Source organism: Pseudophryne corroboree, unplaced genomic scaffold (genome assembly GCF_028390025.1).
Source record: "Pseudophryne corroboree isolate aPseCor3 unplaced genomic scaffold, aPseCor3.hap2 scaffold_705, whole genome shotgun sequence".
NCBI lineage: Eukaryota > Metazoa > Chordata > Amphibia > Anura > Myobatrachidae > Pseudophryne > Pseudophryne corroboree.
The window spans coordinates 131,071-148,985 of NW_026970288.1; the positions used below are offsets into that span (position 1 = coordinate 131,071).

Sequence of the window (17,915 nt, forward strand, 5' to 3'; positions counted from 1 at the left end):
ACAGACTTCCACATGAGAAAGCAGCAAGGATGCAGTGGCGTTAATGTTTCCTGGTGTCAACCTGTATTGTTTCAGTAGACATTGAAATGAGGATGCATCTTGCTGCCTTTCCAATGAAGCAAGTTTAATTTAGTAATAGGTGAAAAACCATCCCTACAAAGGTGTTAATCAGAGACTTGGCTTTGTGGACACTTTTCAGAGAACAAATTTGTTAGCATAAAAATAAACCAGAAAATGAAGAGCTGTTTAATCACTCAATTGGGTTTTTTTGCCAGCATATTTTTTTTCTCTGCAACCCACTGCTAAATTGTGCTTCCTAGCTGTTTTTTTATAAAATCACTGAATCAAATCTAACTCTGATAACATCAGAGAAGGCCAGGTACCCTACACAATAAGATGAGGTTTGAAATTTTGACTTGTCTACTTAAATATCACCAAAATCTGATAACAAGGTGAATTACGTCCCTGGGTGGGATTGAACCACCAACCTTTTGGATAATAACCGAACACGCTAACTGATTGCGCCACAGAGACACTTTGCAAACGTACATTCTGACAAACGCTAATAAGCATTCATCTAGAACGTTTCCTAGAAAAACTTTAAAAAGTCAATAATCTGGAGAGTTTTTGTAAGATGTTTCTTCCATCAATCAACGAAGAACATTCAAGCTGATTTCTTGCAGCAGCTGGGCACTGTAACAGCTCCAGAGCTGCTCTGTAAGGCAACTAAAAGGGTGTGGGCCCTGCAGCACTACCTGTAGTTCGCATTGTGCGTTGGAAGGCACAAAGTAAGCAGACAGGAGAAGTCAGGATAGTGCGCAAGGGCATAGAAGGGAGCGGCTCAAGAAAAGAGAAGTGGAAACAGACAGCAAACTAGGCTGGAGAGAGACCTGAGACAAAGAGATCTGAATTATACTAGAGCCGACCAGGGGAAACACAAATTATGCAGTCGAGTTTCCCACATTTGGGGAAATCGCTGGAGCAGCACACACAGAGTGCAATGGGTGAGCCTTGCCCTGGGAGAAGCACCTTCATGATCATAGTATCTCACCTGGCAGGTAAGTAGGAGTTGGGCAAGAGCTGAGGAGGGTCGCTGCTCGGGCACCCCCCTGTCAAGTGAAGGAGATCCAACTGAGGCAGCACAAGAGAACTCTCGAAAGAAGAACAAGGCTAGAGGAAGATCTGAGACACAGAAATCTGGATTTTACCAGAGCTGACCAGAGGAAAGCACAAACACAGTCCCCCACTACCACAAATAATGCAGTCGAGTTTCCCACATTTGGGGAAATCACAGGGGTCAGCATACCCAGAATGCAATGAATGAACCTCACCCTGGGAGAACAATCTTCATGACCATGGTATCTCCTATGCAAAATAAGTATGATTTGGGATAGGGCTGGGGAGGGCCGCTGCTCAGGCACATCTCTGTCAAGTAAAGGAGATTCAACTGAGGCAGCACAAGGGAACTCTCATCTGGGGACAACAACTGCAGGGAGAACACATATTTTCAGATGAACATGGGAGGGCAGAAGGCTGCCTAATACTGAAGCACCCCCAAACAACAAACCAAATGCATCAACTAGTACAAGCATTCCTGGGGGAAGGCCTGCAGCAGATGGATTTGCATATGGTGATGTCATCCAAGCAGTGGGTCAAAGTTGGCTTCAACCCTCGTCTGCATATGAAAAGAGAAAAGGGGCGTGCAGGGCATGGCGGCCTTTTGCGGCGCTTGGATGACCCCTAGTTCGCATTAAACACCTCCACCCTACTTCGGTGTGGGGCTCATGTTGGCTATGCCCCAGCCCCTGAAGCATTCAAGCTGATTACTTGCAGCAGCTGGGCACTGTAATAGCTCCAGAGCTGCTCTGTAAGGCAAGTAAAAGGGTGTGGGTCCTGCAGCACTACCTGTAGTTCGCATCGTGCGTTGGAAGGCACAAAGTAAGCAGATGGGAGAAGTCAAGATAGTGCGCAAGGGCATAGAAGGGAGCGGCTCAAGAAAAGAGAAGTTGAAACAGACAGCAAACTAGGCTGGAGAGAGACCTGAGACAAAGAGATCTGAATTATACGAGAGCTGACCAGGGGAAACACAAATTATGCAGTCAAGTTTCCCACATTTGGGGAAATCGCAGGAGCAGCACACCCAGAGTGCAATGGGTGAGCCTTGCCCTGGGAGAAGCACCTTCATGATCATAGTATCTCACCTGGCAGGTAAGTAGGAGTTGGGCTTGAGCTGGGGAGGGTCGATGCTCGGGCACCCCCCTGTCAAGTGAAGGAGATCCAACTGAGGCAGCACAAGGGAACTCTCGAAAGAAGAACAAGGCTAGAGGAAGATCTGAGACAAATAAATCTGACTTTTACCAGAGCTGACCAGAGGAAAGCACAAACACAGTCCCCCACTACCACAAATAATGCAGTCGAGTTTCCCACATTTGGGGAAATCATAGGAGTCAGCATACCTAGAATGCAATGAATGAACCTCACCCTGGGAGAACAATCTTCATGACCATGGTATCTCCTATGCAAAATAAGTATGATTTGGGATAGAGCTGGGGAGGGCTGCTGCTCAGGCACATCTCTGTCAAGTAAAGGAGATTCAACTGAGGCAGCACAAGGGAACTCTCATCTGGGGACAACAACTGCTGGGAGAACACATATTTTCAGATGAACATGGGAGGACAGAAGGCTGCCTAATACTGAAGCACCCCCAAACAACAAACCAAATGCAACAACTAGTACAAGCATTCCTGGGGGAAGGCCTACAGCAGATGGATTTGCATATGGTGATGTCATCCAAGCAGTGGGTCAAAGTTGGCTTCAACCCTCGTCTGCATATGAAAAGAAAAAAGGGATGTGCAGGGCATGGCGTCCTTTTGTGGCGCTTGGATGACCCCTAATTCACATTAAACATCTCCACCCTCCTTCGGTGTGGGGCTCATGTTGGCTATGCCCCAGCCCCTGAAGCATTCAAGATGATTTCTTGCAGCAGCTGGGCACTGTAACAGCTCCAGAGCTGTTCTGTAAAGCATGTAAAAGGGTGTGGGCCCTGCAGCACTACCTGTAGTATGCATTGTGCGTTGGAAGGCACAAAGTAAGCAGACGGGAGAGGTCAGGATAGTGCGCAAGGGCATAGAAGGGAGCGGCTCAAGAAAAGAGAAGTGGAAACAGACAGCAAACTAGGCTGGAGAAAGACCTGAGACAAAGAGATCTGAATTATACGAGAGCCGACCAGAGGAAACACAAATTATGCAGTCAAGTTTCCCACATTTGGGGAAATCGCAGGAGCAGCACACCCAGAGTGCAATGGGTGAGCCTTGCCCTGGGAGAAGCACCTTCCTGATCATAGTATCTCACCTGGCAGGTAAGTAGGAGTTGGGCTAGAGCTGGGGAGGGTCGCTGCTCGGGCACCCCCCTGTCAAGTGAAGGAGATCCAACTGAGGCAGCACAAGGGAACTCTCGAAAGAAGAACAAGGCTAGAGGAAGATCTGAGACAAAGAAATCTGACTTTTACCAGAGCTGAGCAGAGGAAAGCACAAACACAGTCCCCCACTACCACAAATAATGCAGTCGAGTTTCCCACATTTGGGGAAATCACAGGGGTCAGCATACCCAGAATGCAATGAATGAACCTCACCCTGGGAGAACAATCTTCATGATCATGGTATCTCCTATGCAAAATAAGTATGATTTGGGATAGGGCTGGGGAGGGCCGCTGCTCAGGCACATCTCTGTCAAGTAAAGGAGATTCAACTGAGGCAGCACAAGGGAACTCTCATCTGGGGACAACAACTGCAGGGAGAACACATATTTTCAGATGAACATGGGAGGGCAGAAGGCTGCCTAATACTGAAGCACCCCCAAACAACAAACCAAATGCAACAACTAGTGCAAGCATTCCTGGGGGAAGGCCTGCAGCAGATTGATTTGCATATGGTAATGCCATCCAAGCAGTGGGTCAAAGTTGGCTTCAACCCTCGTCTGCATATGAAAAGAGAAAAGGGGCGTGCAGGGCATAGCGGCCTTTTGCAACGCTTGGGTGACCCTTAGTTCGCATTAAACACCCCCACCCTCCTTCGGTGTGGGGCTCATGTTGGCAATGCCCCAGCCCCTGAAGCATTCAAGCTGATTTCTTGCAGCAGCTGGGCACTGTAACAGCTCCAGAGCTGCTCTGTGAGGCAAGTAAAAGGGTGTGGGCCCTGCAGCACTACCTGTAGTTTGCATTGTGTGTTGGAAGGCACAAAGTAAGCAGACGGGAGAAGTCAGGATAGTGCGCAAGGGCATAGAAGGGAGCGGCTCAAGAAAAGAGAAGTGGAAACAGACAGCAAACTAGGCTGGACAGAGACCTGAGACAAAGAGATCTGAATTATACGAGAGCCGACCAGGGGAAACACAAATTATGCAGTCAAGTTTCCCACATTTGGGGAAATCACAGGGGCAGCACACCCAGAGTGCAATGGGTGAGCCTTGCCCTGGGAGAAGCACCTACATGATCATAGTATCTCACCTGGCAGGTAAGTAGGAGTTGGGCTAGAGCTGCGAAGGGTCGCTGCTCGGGTACCCCCCTGTCAAGTGAAGGAGGTCCAACTGAGGCAGCACAAGGGAACTCTCGAAAGAGGAACAAGGCTAGAGGAAGATCTGAGACAAAGAAATCTGATTTTTACCAGAGTTGACCAGAAGAAAGCACAAACACAGTCCCCCACTACCACAAATAATGCAGTTGAGTTTCCCACATTAGGGGAAATCACAGGGGTCAGCATACCCAGAATGCAATGAATGAACCTCACCCTGGGAGAACAATCTTCATGACCATGGTATCTCCTATGCAAAATAAGTATGATTTGGGATAGGGCTGGGGAGGGCCGCTGCTCAGGCACATCTCTGTCAAGTAAAGGAGATTCAACTGAGGCAGCACAAGGGAACTCTCATCTGGGGACAACAACTGCAGGGAGAACACATATTTTCAGATGAACATGGGAGGGCAGAAGGCTGCCTAATACTGAAGCACCCCCAAACAACAAACCAAATGCAACAACTAGTGCAAGCATTCCTGGGGGAAGGCCTGCAGCAGATGGATTTGCATATGGTGATGTCATCCAAGCAGTGGGTCAAAGTTGGCTTCAACCCTCGTCTGCATATGAAAAGAAAAAAGGGATGTGCAGGGCATGGCGTCCTTTTGTGGTGCTTGGATGACCCTTAATTCGCATTAAACATCTCCACCCTCCTTCGGTGTGGGGCTCATGTTGGCTATGCCCCAGCCCCTGAAGCATTCAAGATGATTTCTTGCAGCAGCTGGGCACTGTAACAGCTCCAGAGCTGTTCTGTAAAGCATGTAAAAGGGTGTGGGCCCTGCAGCACTACCTGTAGTATGCATTGTGCGTTGGAAGGCACAAAGTAAGCAGACGGGAGAGGTCAGGATAGTGCGCAAGGGCATAGAAGGGAGCGGCTCAAGAAAAGAGAAGTGGAAACAGACAGCAAACTAGGCTGGAGAAATACCTGAGACAAAGAGATCTGAATTATACGAGAGCCGACCAGAGGAAACACAAATTATGCAGTCAAGTTTCCCACATTTGGGGAAATCGCAGGAGCAGCACACCCAGAGTGCAATGGGTGAGCCTTGCCCTGGGAGAAGCACCTTCCTGATCATAGTATCTCACCTGGCAGGTAAGTAGGAGTTGGGCTAGAGCTGGGGAGGGTCGCTGCTCGGGCACCCCCCTGTCAAGTGAAGGAGATCCAACTGAGGCAGCACAAGGGAACTCTCGAAAGAAGAACAAGGCTAGAGGAAGATCTGAGACAAAGAAATCTGACTTTTACCAGAGCTGAGCAGAGGAAAGCACAAACACAGTCCCCCACTACCACAAATAATGCAGTCGAGTTTCCCACATTTGGGGAAATCACAGGGGTCAGCATACCCAGAATGCAATGAATGAACCTCGCCCTGGGAGAACAATCTTCATGACCATGGTATCTCCTATGCAAAATAAGTATGATTTGGGATAGGGCTGGGGAGGGCCGCTGCTCAGGCACATCTCTGTCAAGTAAAGGAGATTCAACTGAGGCAGCACAAGGGAACTCTCATCTGGGGACAACAACTGCAGGGAGAACACATATTTTCAGATGAACATGGGAGGGCAGAAGGCTGCCTAATACCGAAGCACCCCCAAACAACAAACCAAATGCAACAACTAGTGCAAGCATTCCTGGGGGAAGGCCTGCAGCAGATTGATTTGCATATGGTAATGCCATCCAAGCAGTGGGTCAAAGTTGGCATCAACCCTCGTCTGCATATGAAAAGAGAAAAGGGGCATGCAGGGCATGGCGGCCTTTTGCGGCGCTTGGGTGACCCTTAGTTCGCATTAAACACCTCCACCCTCCTTCGGTGTGGGGCTCATGTTGGCAATGCCCCAGCCCCTGAAGCATTCAAGCTGATTTCTTGCAGCAGCTGGGTACTGTAACAGCTCCAGAGCTGCTCTGTGAGGCAAGTAAAAGGGTGTGGGCCCTGCAGCACTACCTGTAGTTTGTATTGTGTGTTGGTAGGCACAAAGTAAGCAGACGGGAGAAGTCAGGATAGTGCGCAAGGGCATAGAAGGGAGCGGCTCAAGAAAAGAGAAGTGGAAACAGACAGCAAACTAGGCTGGAGAGAGACCTGAGACAAAAAGATCTGAATTATACGAGAGACGACCAGGGGAAACACAAATTATGCAGTCAAGTTTTCCACATTTGGGGAAATCACAGGGGCAGCACACCCAGAGTGCAATGGGTGAGCCTTGCCCTGGGAGAAGCACCTTCCTGATCATAGTATCTCACCTGGCAGGTAAGTAGGAGTTGGGCTAGAGCTGGGGAGGGTCGCTGCTCGGGTACCCCCCTGTCAAGTGAAGGAGATCCAACTGAGGCAGCACAAGGGAACTCTCAAAAGAGGAACAAGGCTAGAGGAAGATATGAGACAAAGAAATCTGATTTTTACCAGAGTTGACCAGAAGAAAGCACAAACACAGTCCCCCACTACCACAAATAATGCAGTCGAGTTTCTCACATTTGGGGAAATCACAGGGGTCAGCATACCCAGAATGCAATGAATGAACCTCACCCTGGGAGAACAATCTTCATGACCATGGTATCTCCTATGCAAAATAAGTATGATTTGGGATAGGGCTGGGGAGGGCCGCTGCTCAGGCACATCTCTGTCAAGTAAAGGAGATTCAACTGAGGCAGCACAAGGGAACTCTCATCTGGGGACAACAACTGTAGGGAGAACACATATTTTCAGATGAACATGGGAGGGCAGAAGGCTGCCTAATACTGAAGCACCCCCAAACAACAAACCAAATGCAATAACTAGTGCAAGCATTCCTGGGGGAAGGCCTGCAGCAGATGGATTTGCATATGGTGATGTCATCCAAGCAGTGGGTCAAAGTTGGCTTCAACCCTCGTCTGCATATGAAAAGAAAAAAGGGATGTGCAGGGCATGGTGTCCTTTTGTGGCGCTTGGATGACCCCTCCTTCGGTGTGGGGCTCATGTTGGCTATGCCCCAGCCCCTGAAGCATTCAAGATGATTTCTTGCAGCAGCTGGGCACTGTAACAGCTCCAGAGTTGCTCTGTAAAGCATGTAAAAGGGTGTGGGCCCTGCAGCACTACCTGTAGTATGCATTGTGCGTTGGAAGGCACAAAGTAAGCAGACGGGAGAGGTCAGGATAGTGCGCAACTGCATAGAAGGGAGCGGCTCAAGAAAAGAGAAGTGGAAACAGACAGCAAACTAGGCTGGAGAAAGACCTGAGACAAAGAGATCTGAATTATATGAGAGCCGACCTGAGGAAACACAAATTATGCAGTCAAGTGTCCCACATTTGAGGAAATCGCAGGAGCAGCACACCCAGAGTGCAATGGGTGAGCCTTGCCCTGGGAGAAGCACCTTCCTGATCATAGTATCTCACCTGGCAGGTAAATAGGAGTTGGGCTAGAGCTGGGGAGGGTCGCTGCTCGTGCACCCCCCTGTCAAGTGAAGGAGATCCAACTGAGGCAGCACAAGGGAACTCTCGAAAGAAGAACAAGGCTAGAGGAAGATCTGAGACAAAGAAATCTGACTTTTACCAGAGCTGACCAGAGGAAAGCACAAACACAGTCCCCCACTACCACAAATAATGCAGTCGAGCTTCCCACATTTGGGGAAATCACAGGGGTCAGCATACCCAGCATGCAATGAATGAACCTCACCCTGGGAGAACAATCTTCATGACCATGGTATCTCCTATGCAAAATAAGTATGATTTGGGATAGGGCTGGGGAGGGCCGCTGCTCAGGCACATCTCTGTCAAGTAAAGGAGATTCAACTGAGGCAGCACAAGGGAACTCTCATCTGGGGACAACAACTGCAGGGAGAACACATATTTTCAGATGAACATGGGAGGGCAGAAGGCTGCCTAATACTGAAGCACCCCCAAACAACAAACCAAATGCAACAACTAGTGCAAGCATTTCTGGGGGAAGGCCTGCAGCAGATTGATTTGCATATGGTAATGCCATCCAAGCAGTGGGTCAAAGTTGGCTTCAACCCTCGTCTGAATATGAAAAGAGAAAAGGGGCGTGCAGGGCATGGCGGCCTTTTGCGGCGCTTGGATGACCCTTAGTTCGCATTAAACACCTCCACCCTCCTTCGGTGTGGGGCTCATGTTGGCTATGCCCCAGCCCCTGAAGCATTCAAGCTGATTTCTTGCAGCAGCTGGGCACTGTAACAGCTCCAGAGCTGCTCTGTAAGGCAAGTAAAAGGGTGTGGGCCCTGCAGCACTACCTGTAGTTTGCATTGTGCATTGTAAGGCACAAAGTAAGCAGACGGGAGAAGTCAGGATAGTGCGCAAGGGCATAGAAGGGAGCGGCTCAAGAAAAGAGAAGTGGAAACAGACAGCAAACTAGGCTGGAGAGAGACCTTAGACAAAGAGATCTGAATTATATGAAAGCCGACCAGTGGAAACACAAATTATGCAGTCAAGTTTCCCACATTTGGGGAAATCACAGGGGCAGCACACCCAGAGTGCAATGGATGAGCCTTGCCCTGGGAGAAGCACCTTCCTGATCATAGTATCTCACCTGGCAGGTAAGTAGGAGTTGGGCTAGAGCTGGGGAGGGTCGCTGCTCGGGCACCCCCCTGTCAAGTGAAGGAGATCCAACTTAGGCAGCACAAGGGAACTCTCGAAAGAAGAACAAGGCTAGAGGAAGATCTGAGACAAAGAAATCTGACTTTTACCAGAGCTGACCAGAGGAAAGCACAAACACAGTCCCCCACTACCACAAATAATGCAGTCGAGTTTCCCACATTTGGGGAAATCACAGGGGTCAGCATACCCAGAATGCAATGAATGAACCTCACCCTGGGAGAACAATCTTCATGACCATGGTATCTCCTATGCAAAATAAGTATGATTTGGGCTAGAGCTGGGGAGGGCCGCTGCTCAGGCACATCTCTGTCAAGTAAAGGAGATTCAACTGAGGCAGCACAAGGGAACTCTCATCTGGGGACAACAACTGCAGGGAGAACACATATTTTCAGATGAACATGGGAGGGCAGAAGGCTGCCTAATACTGAAGCACCCACAAACAACAAACCAAATGCAACAACTAGTGCAAGCATTCTTGGGGGAAGGCCTGCAGCAGATGGATTTGCATATGGTGATGTCATCCAAGCAGTGGGTCAAAGTTGGCTTCAACCCTCGTCTGCATATGAAAAGAGAAAAGGGGCGTGCAGGGCATGGCGGCCTTTTGCGGCGCTTGGATGACCCCTAGTTCGCATTAAACACCTCCACCCTCCTTCGGTGTTGGGCTCATGTTGGCTATGCCCCAGCCCCTTAAGCATTCAAGCTGATTTCTTGCAGCAGCTGGGCACTGTAACAGCTCCAGAGCTGCTCTGTAAGGCAAGTAAAACGGTCTCTGTGGCGCAATCAGTTAGTATGTACGGCTATTAACCGAAAGGTTGGTGGTTCAATCCCACCCAGGGACCTAATTGACCTTGTTATCAGATTTTGGTGATCTTTAAGTAGACAAGTCAAATTTCATACCCCCTGTTATGGTGTAGGGTACCTGGCCTTCTCTGATGTAATCAGAGTTAGATTTGATTCAGTGATTTTATAAAAACATCTAGGAAGCACAATTTAGCAGTGGGTTGCAGAGAAAAAGAAATATGCTGGCAAAAAAATCAAATTGCGTGATTAAACAGCTCTTCATTTTCTGGCTTTATTTTTATGCTAACAAATTTGTTCTCTGAAAAGTGTCCACAAAGCCAAGTCTCTGATTAACACCTTTGTAGGGATGGTTTTTCACCTATTACTAAATTAAACTTGCTTCATTGGAAAGGCAGCAAGATGCATCCTCATTTCAATGTCTACTGAAATAATACAGGTTGACACCAGGAAACATTAACGCCACTGCATCCTTGCTGCTTTCTCATGTGGAAGTCTGTTTAATGTGAAAACAAGGTGATATCTAATTAGCACACAGGTAAGAAATTACGAAAATCTTTATTTAAGGGTGAAGATGTTTCTCACAAAATTGTTGCCCCAATGCATCATTGAAATTCAAGCTGGAAAGATGATTTTAATATATCACTTGTACATTTTGTATTGCTCTTCTGGTGACAATGTAGTTTTTTTTGTCAATTACCATTTTAATAATAGGGTAAAGAAAATTAAGTGGATTTTTGAAAGAAAACTATACTGTCAATATACTATTAAAACAAATTAAAATGGTAAAAGTTATTGTACTTTAAGTAAAAATAAAAGAGCAAAAATATCAATCCCAGTTTTGATTACTTAAATTAACAAAAAAAAAATGCATATAGCAAAGAATAGTTTCAATCTGCCTACCTCTGGGTTATGGGTCCAGCATGCTTCCATTGCAGTACTCTGCTGCACATGTAAGTGCAAGAGATCCTGAAGCACTCACTCATCATGGGAAAGTACCAATGTGTTTATTCATTGGTTGATGGAAGAAACATCTTACAAAAACTCTCCAGATTATTGATTTTTTAATGTTTTTCTAGGAAACGTTCTAGATGTATGCTTATTAGCCTTTGTCAGTATGTACTGTTTGCAAAGTGTCTCTGTGGCGCAATCGGTTAGTGTGTTCGGCTATTAACCAAAAGGTTGGTGGTTCAATCCCACCCAGGGACGTAATTGACCTTGTGATCAGATTTTGGTGATATTTAAGTAGACAAGTCAAAATTTCAAACCCCCTCTTATTGTGTAGGGTACCTGGCCTTCTCTGATGTAATCAGAGTTAGATTTGATTCAGTGATTTTATAAAAACCAGCTAGGAAGCACAATTTAGCAGTAGGTTGCAGAGAAAAAAAATATGCTGGCAGAAAAATCCAATTGAGTGATTAAACAGCTCTTCATTTTCTGGCTTTATTTTTATGCTAACAAATTTGTTCTCTGAAAAGTGTCCACAAAGCCAAGTCTCTGATTAACACCTTTGTAAGGATGGTTTTTCACCTATTACTAAATTAAACTTGCTTCATTGGAAAGGCAGCAAGATGCATCCTCATTTCAATGTCTACTGAAATAATACAAGTTGACACCAGGAAACATTAACGCCACTGCATCCTTGCTGCTTTCTCATGTGGAAGTCTGTTTAATGTGAAAACAAGGTGATATCTAATTAGCACACAGGTAAGGAATTAAGAAAATCTTTATTTAAGGGTGAAGATGTTTCTCACAAAATTGTTGACCCAATGCATCATTGAAATTCAAGCTGGAAAGATGAATTTAATATATCACTTGTACATTTTGTATTGCTCTTCTGGTGACAATGGTGTAGTTTGTTTTTGTCAATTACCATTTTAATAATAGGGTAAAGAAAATGAAGTGGATTTTTGAAAGAAAACAATACTGTCAATATACTATTAAAACAAATTAAAATGGTAAAAGTTATTGTAGTTTAAGTAAAAATAAAAGAGCAAAAATATCAATCCCAGTTTTGATTACTTAAATTAGCAAAAAAAAATGCATATAGCAAAGGATAGTTTCAATCTGCTTACCTCTGGGTTATGGGCCCAGCATGCTTCCATTGCAGTACTCTGCTGCACATGTAAGTGCAAGAGATCCTGAAGCACTCACTCATCATGGGAAAGTACCAATGTGTTTCTTCGTTGGTTGATGGAAGAAACATCTTACAAAAACTCTCCAGATTATTGACTTTTTAAAGTTTTGCTAGGAAACGTTTTAGATGAATGCTTATTAGCCTTTGTCAGTATGGACTTTTGCAAAGTGTCTCTGTGGCGCAATCAGTTAGTATGTACGGCTATTAACCAAAAGGTTGGTGGTTCAATCCCACCCAGGGACCTAATTGACCTTGTTATCAGATTTTGGTGATCTTTAAGTAGACAAGTCAAAATTTCCACCCCCCTGTTATGGTGTAGGGTACTTGGCCTTCTCTGATGTAATCAGAGTTAGATTTGATTCAGTGATTTTATAAAAACAGCTAGGAAGCACAATTTAGCAGTGGGTTGCAGAGAAAAAAAATATGCTGGCAGAAAAATCCAATTGAGTGATTAAACAGCTCTTTATTTTCTGGCTTTATTTTTATGCTAACAAATTTGTTCTCTGAAAAGTGTCCACAAAGCCAAGTCTCTGATTAACACCTTTGTAAGGATGGTTTTTCACCTATTACTAAATGGGTGTGCTGCTCCTGCGATTTCCCCAAATGTGGGAAACTTGACTGCATAATTTCTGTTTCCCCTGGTCGGCTCTCGTATAATTCAGATCTCTTTGTCTCAGGTCTCTCTCCAGACTAGTTTGCTGTCTGTTTCCACTTCTCTTTTCTTGAGCCGCTCCCTTCTATGCCCTTGCGCACTATCCTGACTTCTCCCGTCTGCTTAATTTGTGCCTTCCAACGCACAATGCGAACTACAGGTAGTGCTGCAGGGCCCACACCCTTTTACTCGCCTTACAGAGCAGCTCTGGAGCTGTTACAGTGCCCAGCTGCTGCAAGAAATCAGTTTGAATGCTTCAGGGGCTGGGGCATAGCCAACATGAGCCCCACACCGAAGGAGGGTGGAGATGTTTAATGCGAACTAGGGGTCATCCAAGCGCCGCAAAAGGCCGCCATGCCCTGCACGCCCCTTTTCTCTTTTCATATGCAGACGAGGGTTGAAGCCAACTTTGACCCACTGCTTGGATGACATCACCATATGCAAATCCATCTGCTGCAGGCCTTCCCCCAGGAATGCTTGCACTAGTTGTTGCATTTGGTTTGTTGTTTGGGGGTGCTTCAGTATTAGGCAGCCTTCTGCCCTCCCATGTTCATCTGAAAATATGTGTTCTCCCTGCAGTTGTTGTCCCCAGATGAGAGTTCCCTTGTGCTGCCTCAGTTGAATCTCCTTTACTTGACAGAGATGTGCCTGAGCAGCGGCCCTCCCCAGCCCTATCCCAAATCATACTTATTTTGCATAGGAGATACCATGGTCATGAAGATTGTTCTCCCAGGGTGAGGTTCATTCATTGCATTCTGGGTATGCTGACCCCTGTGATTTCCCCAAATGTGGGAAACTCGACTGCATTATTTGTGGTAGTGGGGGACTGTGTTTGTGCTTTCCTCTGGTCAGCTCTGGTAAAAGTCAGATTTCTTTGTCTCAGATCTTCCTCTAGCCTTGTTCTTCTTTCGAGAGTTCTTTTGTGCTGCCTCAGTTGGATCTCCTTCACTTGACAGGGGGGTGCCCGAGCAGCGACCCTCCCCAGCTCTAGCCCAACTCCTACTTACCTGCCAGGTGAGATACTATGATCATGAAGGTGCTTCTCCCAGGGCAAGGCTCACCCATTGCACTCTGGGTGTGCTGCTCCTGCGATTTCCCCAAATGTGGGATACTTGACTACATAATTTGTGTTTCCCCTGGTCGGCTCTCGTATAATTCAGATCTCTTTGTCTCAGGTCTCTCTCCAGACTAGTTTGCTGTCTTTTTCCACTTCTCTTTTCTTGAGCCGCTCCCTTCTATGCCCTTGCGCACTATCCTGACTTCTCCCGTCTGCTTAATTTGTGCCTTCCAATGCACAATGCGAACTACAGGTAGTGCTGCAGGGCCCACACCCTTTTACTCGCCTTACAGAGCAGCTCTGGAGCTGTTACAGTGCCCAGCTGCTGCAATAAATCAGCTTGAATGCTTCAGGGGCTGGGGCATAGCCAACATGAGCCCCACACCGAAGGAGGGTGGAGGTGTTTAATGCGAACTAGGGGTCATCCAAGCGCCGCAAAAGGCCGCCATGCCCTGCACGCCCCTTTACTCTTTTCATATGCAGACGAGGGTTGAAGCCAACTTTGACCCACTGCTTGGATGACATCACAATATGCAAATCCATCTGTTACAGGCCTTCCCCCAGGAATGCTTGTACTAGTTGTTGCATTTGGTTTGTTGTTTGGGGGTGCTTCAGTATTAGGCAGCCTTCTGCCCTCCCATGTTCATTTGAAAATATGTGTTCTCCCTGCAGTTGTTGTCCCCAGATGAGAGTTCCCTTGTGCTGCCTCAGTTGAATCTCCTTTACTTGACAGATATATGCCGGAGCAGCGGCCCTCCCCAGCCCTATCCCAAATCATACTTATTTTGCATAGGAGATACCATGGTCATGAAGATTGTTCTCCCAGGGTGAGGTTCATTCATTGCATTCTGGGTATGCTGACCACTGTGATTTCCCCAAATGTGGGAAACTCGACTGCATTATTTGTGGTAGTGGGGGACTGTGTTTGTGCTTTCCTCTGGTCAGCTCTGGTAAAAGTCAGATTTCTTTGTCTCAGATTTTCCTCTAGCCTTGTTCTTCTTTCGAGAGTTCCCTTGTGCTGCCTCAGTTGGATCTCCTTCACTTGACAGGGGGGTGCCCGAGCAGCGACCCTCCCCAGCCCTAGCCCAACTCCTACTTAAATGCCAGGTGAGATACTATGATCATGAAGTTGCTTCTCCCAGGGCAAGGCTCACCCATTGCACTCTGGGTGTGCTGCTCCTGCGATTTCCCCAAATGTGGGAAACTTGACTGCATAATTTGTGTTTCCCCTGGTCGGCTCTCGTATAATTCAGATCTCTTTGTCTCAGGTCTCTTTCCAGCCTAGTTTGCTGTCTGTTTCCACTTCTCTTTTCTTGAGCCGCTCCCTTCTATGCCCTTGCGCACTATCCTGACTTCTCCCGTATGCTTAATTTGTGCCTTGCAACGCACAATGCGAACTACAGGTAGTGCTGCAGGGCCCACACCCTTTTACTCGCCTTACAGAGCAGCTCTGGAGCTGTTACAGTGCCCAGCTGCTGCAAGAAATCAGCTTGAATGCTTCAGGGGCTGGGGCATAGCCAACATGAGCCCCACACCGAAGGAGGGTGGAGGTGTTTAATGCGAACTAGGGGTCATCCAAGCGCCGCAAAAGGCCGCCATGCCCTGCATACCCCTTTTCTCTTTTCAAATGCAGACGAGGGTTCCAGCCAACTTTGGCCCACTGCTTGGATGACATCACCGTATGCAAATCCGTCTTCTGCAGACCTTCCCCCAGGAATGCTTGTACTAGTTGTTGCATTTGGTTTGTTGTTTGGGGGTGCTTCAGTATTAGGCAGCCTTCTGCCCTCCCATGTTCATCTGAAAATATGTGTTCTCCCTGCAGTTGTTGTCCCCAGATGAGAGTTCCCTTGTGCTGCCACAGTTGAATCTCCTTTACTTGACAGAGATGTGCCTGAGCAGCGGCCCTCCCCAGCCCTATCCCAAAACATACTTATTTTGCATAGGAGATACCATGGTCATGAAGATTGTTCTCCCAGGGTGAGGTTCATTCATTGCATTCTGGGTATGCTGACCCCTGTGATTTCCCCAAATGTGGGAAACTCAACTGCATTATTTGTGGTAGTGGGGGACTGTGTTTGTGCTTTCCTCTGGTCAGCTCTGGTAAAAGTCAGATTTCTTTGTCTCAGATCTTCCTCTAGCCTTGTTCTTATTTCGAGAGTTCCCTTGTGCTGCCTCAGTTGGATCTCCTTCACTTGACAGGCAGGTGCCCGAGCAGCGACCCTCCCCAGCTCTAGCCCAACTCCTGCTTACCTGCCAGGTGATATACTATGATCAGGAAGGTGCTTCTCCCAGGGCAAGGCTCACCCATTGCACTCTGGGTGTGCTGATCCTGCGATTTCCCCAAATGTGGGAAACTTGACTGCATAATTTGTGTTTCCCCTGGTCGGCTCTCGTATAATTCAGATCTCTTTGTCTCAGGTCTCTCTCCAGCCTAGTTTGCTGTCTGTTTCCACTTCTCTTTTCTTGAGCCGCTCCCTTCTATGCCCTTGCGCACTATCCTGACTTCTCCCGTCTGCTTACTTTGTGCCTTCCAACGCACAATGCAAACTACAGGTAGTGCTGCAGGGCCCACACCTTTTTACTTGCCTTTCAGAGCAGCTCTGGAGCTGTTACAGTGCCCAACTGCTGCAAGAAATCAGCTTGAATGCTTCAGGGGCTGGGGCATAGCCAACATGAGCCCCACACCGAAGGAGGGTGGAGGTGTTTAATGCGAACTAGGGGTCATCCAAGCGCCGCAAAAGGCCGCCATGCCCTGCACGCCCCTTTTCTCTTTTCATATGCAGACGAGGGTTGAAGCCAACTTTGACCCACTGCTTGGATGACATCACTATATGCAAATCCATCTGCTGCAGGCCTTCCCCCAGGAATGCTTGCACTAGTTGTTGCATTTGGTTTGTTGTTTGGGGGTGCTTCAGTATTAGGCAGCCTTCTGCCCTCCCATGTTCATCTGAAAATATGTGTTCTCCCTGCAGTTGTTGTCCCCAGATGAGAGTTCCCTTGTGCTGCCTCAGTTGAATCTCCTTTACTTGACAGAGATGTGCCTGAGCAGTGGCCCTCCCCAGCCCTATCCCAAATCATACTTATTTTGCACAGGAGATACCATGGTCATGAAGATTGTTCTCCCAGGGTGAGGTTCATTCATTGCATTCTGGGTATGCTGACCCCTGTGATTTCCCCAAATGTGGGAAACTCGACTGCATTATTTGTGGTAGTGGGGGACTGTGTTTGTGCTTTCCTCTGGTCAGCTCTGGTAAAAGTCAGATTTCTTTGTCTCAGATCTTCCTCTAGCCTTGTTCTTCTTTCAAGAGTTCCTTTGTGCTGCCTCAGTTGGATCTCCTTCATTTGACAGGGGGGTGCCCGAGCAGCGACCCTCCCCAGCTCTAGCCCAACTCCTACTTACCTGCCAGGTGAGATACTATTAAGTGCATTTTTGAAAGAAAACAATACTGTCAATATACTATTAAAACAAATAAAATTGGTAAAAGTTATTGTACTTTAAGTAAAAATAAAAGAGCTAAAATATCAATCCCAGTTTTGGATTATTTTAATTAACAAAAAAAATGCATATAGCAGAGGATAGTTTCAATCTGCCTACCTCTGGGTTATGGGCCCAGCATGCTTCCATTGCAGTACTCTGCTGCACATGTAAGTGCAAGAGATCCTGAAGCACTCACTCATCATGGGAAAGTACCAATGTGTTTCTTCATTGGTTGATTTAAGAAAATTCTTACAAAAACTCTCCAGATTATTGACTTTTTAAAGTTTTTCTAGGAAACGTTCTAGATGAATGCTTATTAGCCTTTGTCAGTATGTACATTTTGCGAAGTGTCTCTGTGGCGCAATCGGTTAGTGTGTTCGGCTATTAACCAAAAGGTTGGTGGTTCAATCCCAAGCAGAGACGTAATTGACCTTGTTATCAGATTTTGGTGATCTTTAAGTAGACAAGTCAAATTTCATACCCCCTGTTATGGTGTAGGGTACCTGGCCTTCTCTGATGCAATCAGAGTTAGATTTGATTCAGTGATTTTATAAAAACATCTAGGAAGCACAATTTAGCAGTGGGTTGCAGAGAAAAAGAAATATGCTGGCAAAAAAATCAAATTGCGTGATTAAACAGCTCTTCATTT

At 46.8% G+C, this 17,915-nt stretch overlaps 22 non-coding genes and 1 pseudogene across 22 annotated transcripts; 7 read left to right on the top strand and 16 right to left on the bottom strand.

Annotated features, from left to right (window-relative positions):
• Positions 1 to 903: 903 nt before the first annotated feature.
• Positions 904 to 1,066, bottom strand: LOC135038241 (U1 spliceosomal RNA). The gene has a single exon (XR_010232632.1). It is a non-coding gene; the product is annotated as a U1 spliceosomal RNA (small nuclear RNA).
• Positions 1,067 to 1,218: 152 nt separating this feature from the next.
• LOC135038268 (U1 spliceosomal RNA) lies at positions 1,219 to 1,382 on the bottom strand. The gene has a single exon (XR_010232654.1). It is a non-coding gene; the product is annotated as a U1 spliceosomal RNA (small nuclear RNA).
• Positions 1,383 to 2,053: 671 nt separating this feature from the next.
• On the bottom strand, positions 2,054 to 2,216 carry LOC135038205 (U1 spliceosomal RNA). The gene has a single exon (XR_010232597.1). It is a non-coding gene; the product is annotated as a U1 spliceosomal RNA (small nuclear RNA).
• Positions 2,217 to 2,368: 152 nt separating this feature from the next.
• Positions 2,369 to 2,532, bottom strand: LOC135038187 (U1 spliceosomal RNA). Its single transcript, XR_010232579.1, has one exon. It is a non-coding gene; the product is annotated as a U1 spliceosomal RNA (small nuclear RNA).
• Positions 2,533 to 3,203: 671 nt separating this feature from the next.
• On the bottom strand, positions 3,204 to 3,366 carry LOC135038200 (U1 spliceosomal RNA). Its single transcript, XR_010232592.1, has one exon. It is a non-coding gene; the product is annotated as a U1 spliceosomal RNA (small nuclear RNA).
• Positions 3,367 to 3,518: 152 nt separating this feature from the next.
• Positions 3,519 to 3,682, bottom strand: LOC135038240 (U1 spliceosomal RNA). The gene has a single exon (XR_010232631.1). It is a non-coding gene; the product is annotated as a U1 spliceosomal RNA (small nuclear RNA).
• Positions 3,683 to 4,353: 671 nt separating this feature from the next.
• LOC135038238 (U1 spliceosomal RNA) lies at positions 4,354 to 4,516 on the bottom strand. Its single transcript, XR_010232629.1, has one exon. It is a non-coding gene; the product is annotated as a U1 spliceosomal RNA (small nuclear RNA).
• A 152-nt stretch (positions 4,517 to 4,668) lies between these two features.
• LOC135038286 (U1 spliceosomal RNA) lies at positions 4,669 to 4,832 on the bottom strand. The gene has a single exon (XR_010232671.1). It is a non-coding gene; the product is annotated as a U1 spliceosomal RNA (small nuclear RNA).
• A 671-nt stretch (positions 4,833 to 5,503) lies between these two features.
• On the bottom strand, positions 5,504 to 5,666 carry LOC135038201 (U1 spliceosomal RNA). The gene has a single exon (XR_010232593.1). It is a non-coding gene; the product is annotated as a U1 spliceosomal RNA (small nuclear RNA).
• A 152-nt stretch (positions 5,667 to 5,818) lies between these two features.
• On the bottom strand, positions 5,819 to 5,982 carry LOC135038282 (U1 spliceosomal RNA). Its single transcript, XR_010232667.1, has one exon. It is a non-coding gene; the product is annotated as a U1 spliceosomal RNA (small nuclear RNA).
• A 671-nt stretch (positions 5,983 to 6,653) lies between these two features.
• Positions 6,654 to 6,816, bottom strand: LOC135038231 (U1 spliceosomal RNA). The gene has a single exon (XR_010232623.1). It is a non-coding gene; the product is annotated as a U1 spliceosomal RNA (small nuclear RNA).
• Positions 6,817 to 6,968: 152 nt separating this feature from the next.
• LOC135038183 (U1 spliceosomal RNA) lies at positions 6,969 to 7,132 on the bottom strand. The gene has a single exon (XR_010232575.1). It is a non-coding gene; the product is annotated as a U1 spliceosomal RNA (small nuclear RNA).
• A 657-nt stretch (positions 7,133 to 7,789) lies between these two features.
• On the bottom strand, positions 7,790 to 7,941 carry LOC135038254 (U1 spliceosomal RNA; annotated as a pseudogene).
• A 152-nt stretch (positions 7,942 to 8,093) lies between these two features.
• Positions 8,094 to 8,257, bottom strand: LOC135038299 (U1 spliceosomal RNA). Its single transcript, XR_010232684.1, has one exon. It is a non-coding gene; the product is annotated as a U1 spliceosomal RNA (small nuclear RNA).
• A 671-nt stretch (positions 8,258 to 8,928) lies between these two features.
• LOC135038232 (U1 spliceosomal RNA) lies at positions 8,929 to 9,091 on the bottom strand. Its single transcript, XR_010232624.1, has one exon. It is a non-coding gene; the product is annotated as a U1 spliceosomal RNA (small nuclear RNA).
• Positions 9,092 to 9,243: 152 nt separating this feature from the next.
• On the bottom strand, positions 9,244 to 9,407 carry LOC135038269 (U1 spliceosomal RNA). Its single transcript, XR_010232655.1, has one exon. It is a non-coding gene; the product is annotated as a U1 spliceosomal RNA (small nuclear RNA).
• Positions 9,408 to 13,414: 4,007 nt separating this feature from the next.
• Positions 13,415 to 13,578, top strand: LOC135038270 (U1 spliceosomal RNA). The gene has a single exon (XR_010232656.1). It is a non-coding gene; the product is annotated as a U1 spliceosomal RNA (small nuclear RNA).
• Positions 13,579 to 13,730: 152 nt separating this feature from the next.
• Positions 13,731 to 13,893, top strand: LOC135038249 (U1 spliceosomal RNA). The gene has a single exon (XR_010232638.1). It is a non-coding gene; the product is annotated as a U1 spliceosomal RNA (small nuclear RNA).
• Positions 13,894 to 14,564: 671 nt separating this feature from the next.
• LOC135038297 (U1 spliceosomal RNA) lies at positions 14,565 to 14,728 on the top strand. Its single transcript, XR_010232682.1, has one exon. It is a non-coding gene; the product is annotated as a U1 spliceosomal RNA (small nuclear RNA).
• A 152-nt stretch (positions 14,729 to 14,880) lies between these two features.
• On the top strand, positions 14,881 to 15,043 carry LOC135038255 (U1 spliceosomal RNA). Its single transcript, XR_010232643.1, has one exon. It is a non-coding gene; the product is annotated as a U1 spliceosomal RNA (small nuclear RNA).
• Positions 15,044 to 15,714: 671 nt separating this feature from the next.
• On the top strand, positions 15,715 to 15,878 carry LOC135038251 (U1 spliceosomal RNA). Its single transcript, XR_010232640.1, has one exon. It is a non-coding gene; the product is annotated as a U1 spliceosomal RNA (small nuclear RNA).
• A 152-nt stretch (positions 15,879 to 16,030) lies between these two features.
• On the top strand, positions 16,031 to 16,193 carry LOC135038247 (U1 spliceosomal RNA). The gene has a single exon (XR_010232636.1). It is a non-coding gene; the product is annotated as a U1 spliceosomal RNA (small nuclear RNA).
• A 671-nt stretch (positions 16,194 to 16,864) lies between these two features.
• LOC135038284 (U1 spliceosomal RNA) lies at positions 16,865 to 17,028 on the top strand. The gene has a single exon (XR_010232669.1). It is a non-coding gene; the product is annotated as a U1 spliceosomal RNA (small nuclear RNA).
• The last annotated feature ends 887 nt before the right edge of the window (positions 17,029 to 17,915 follow it).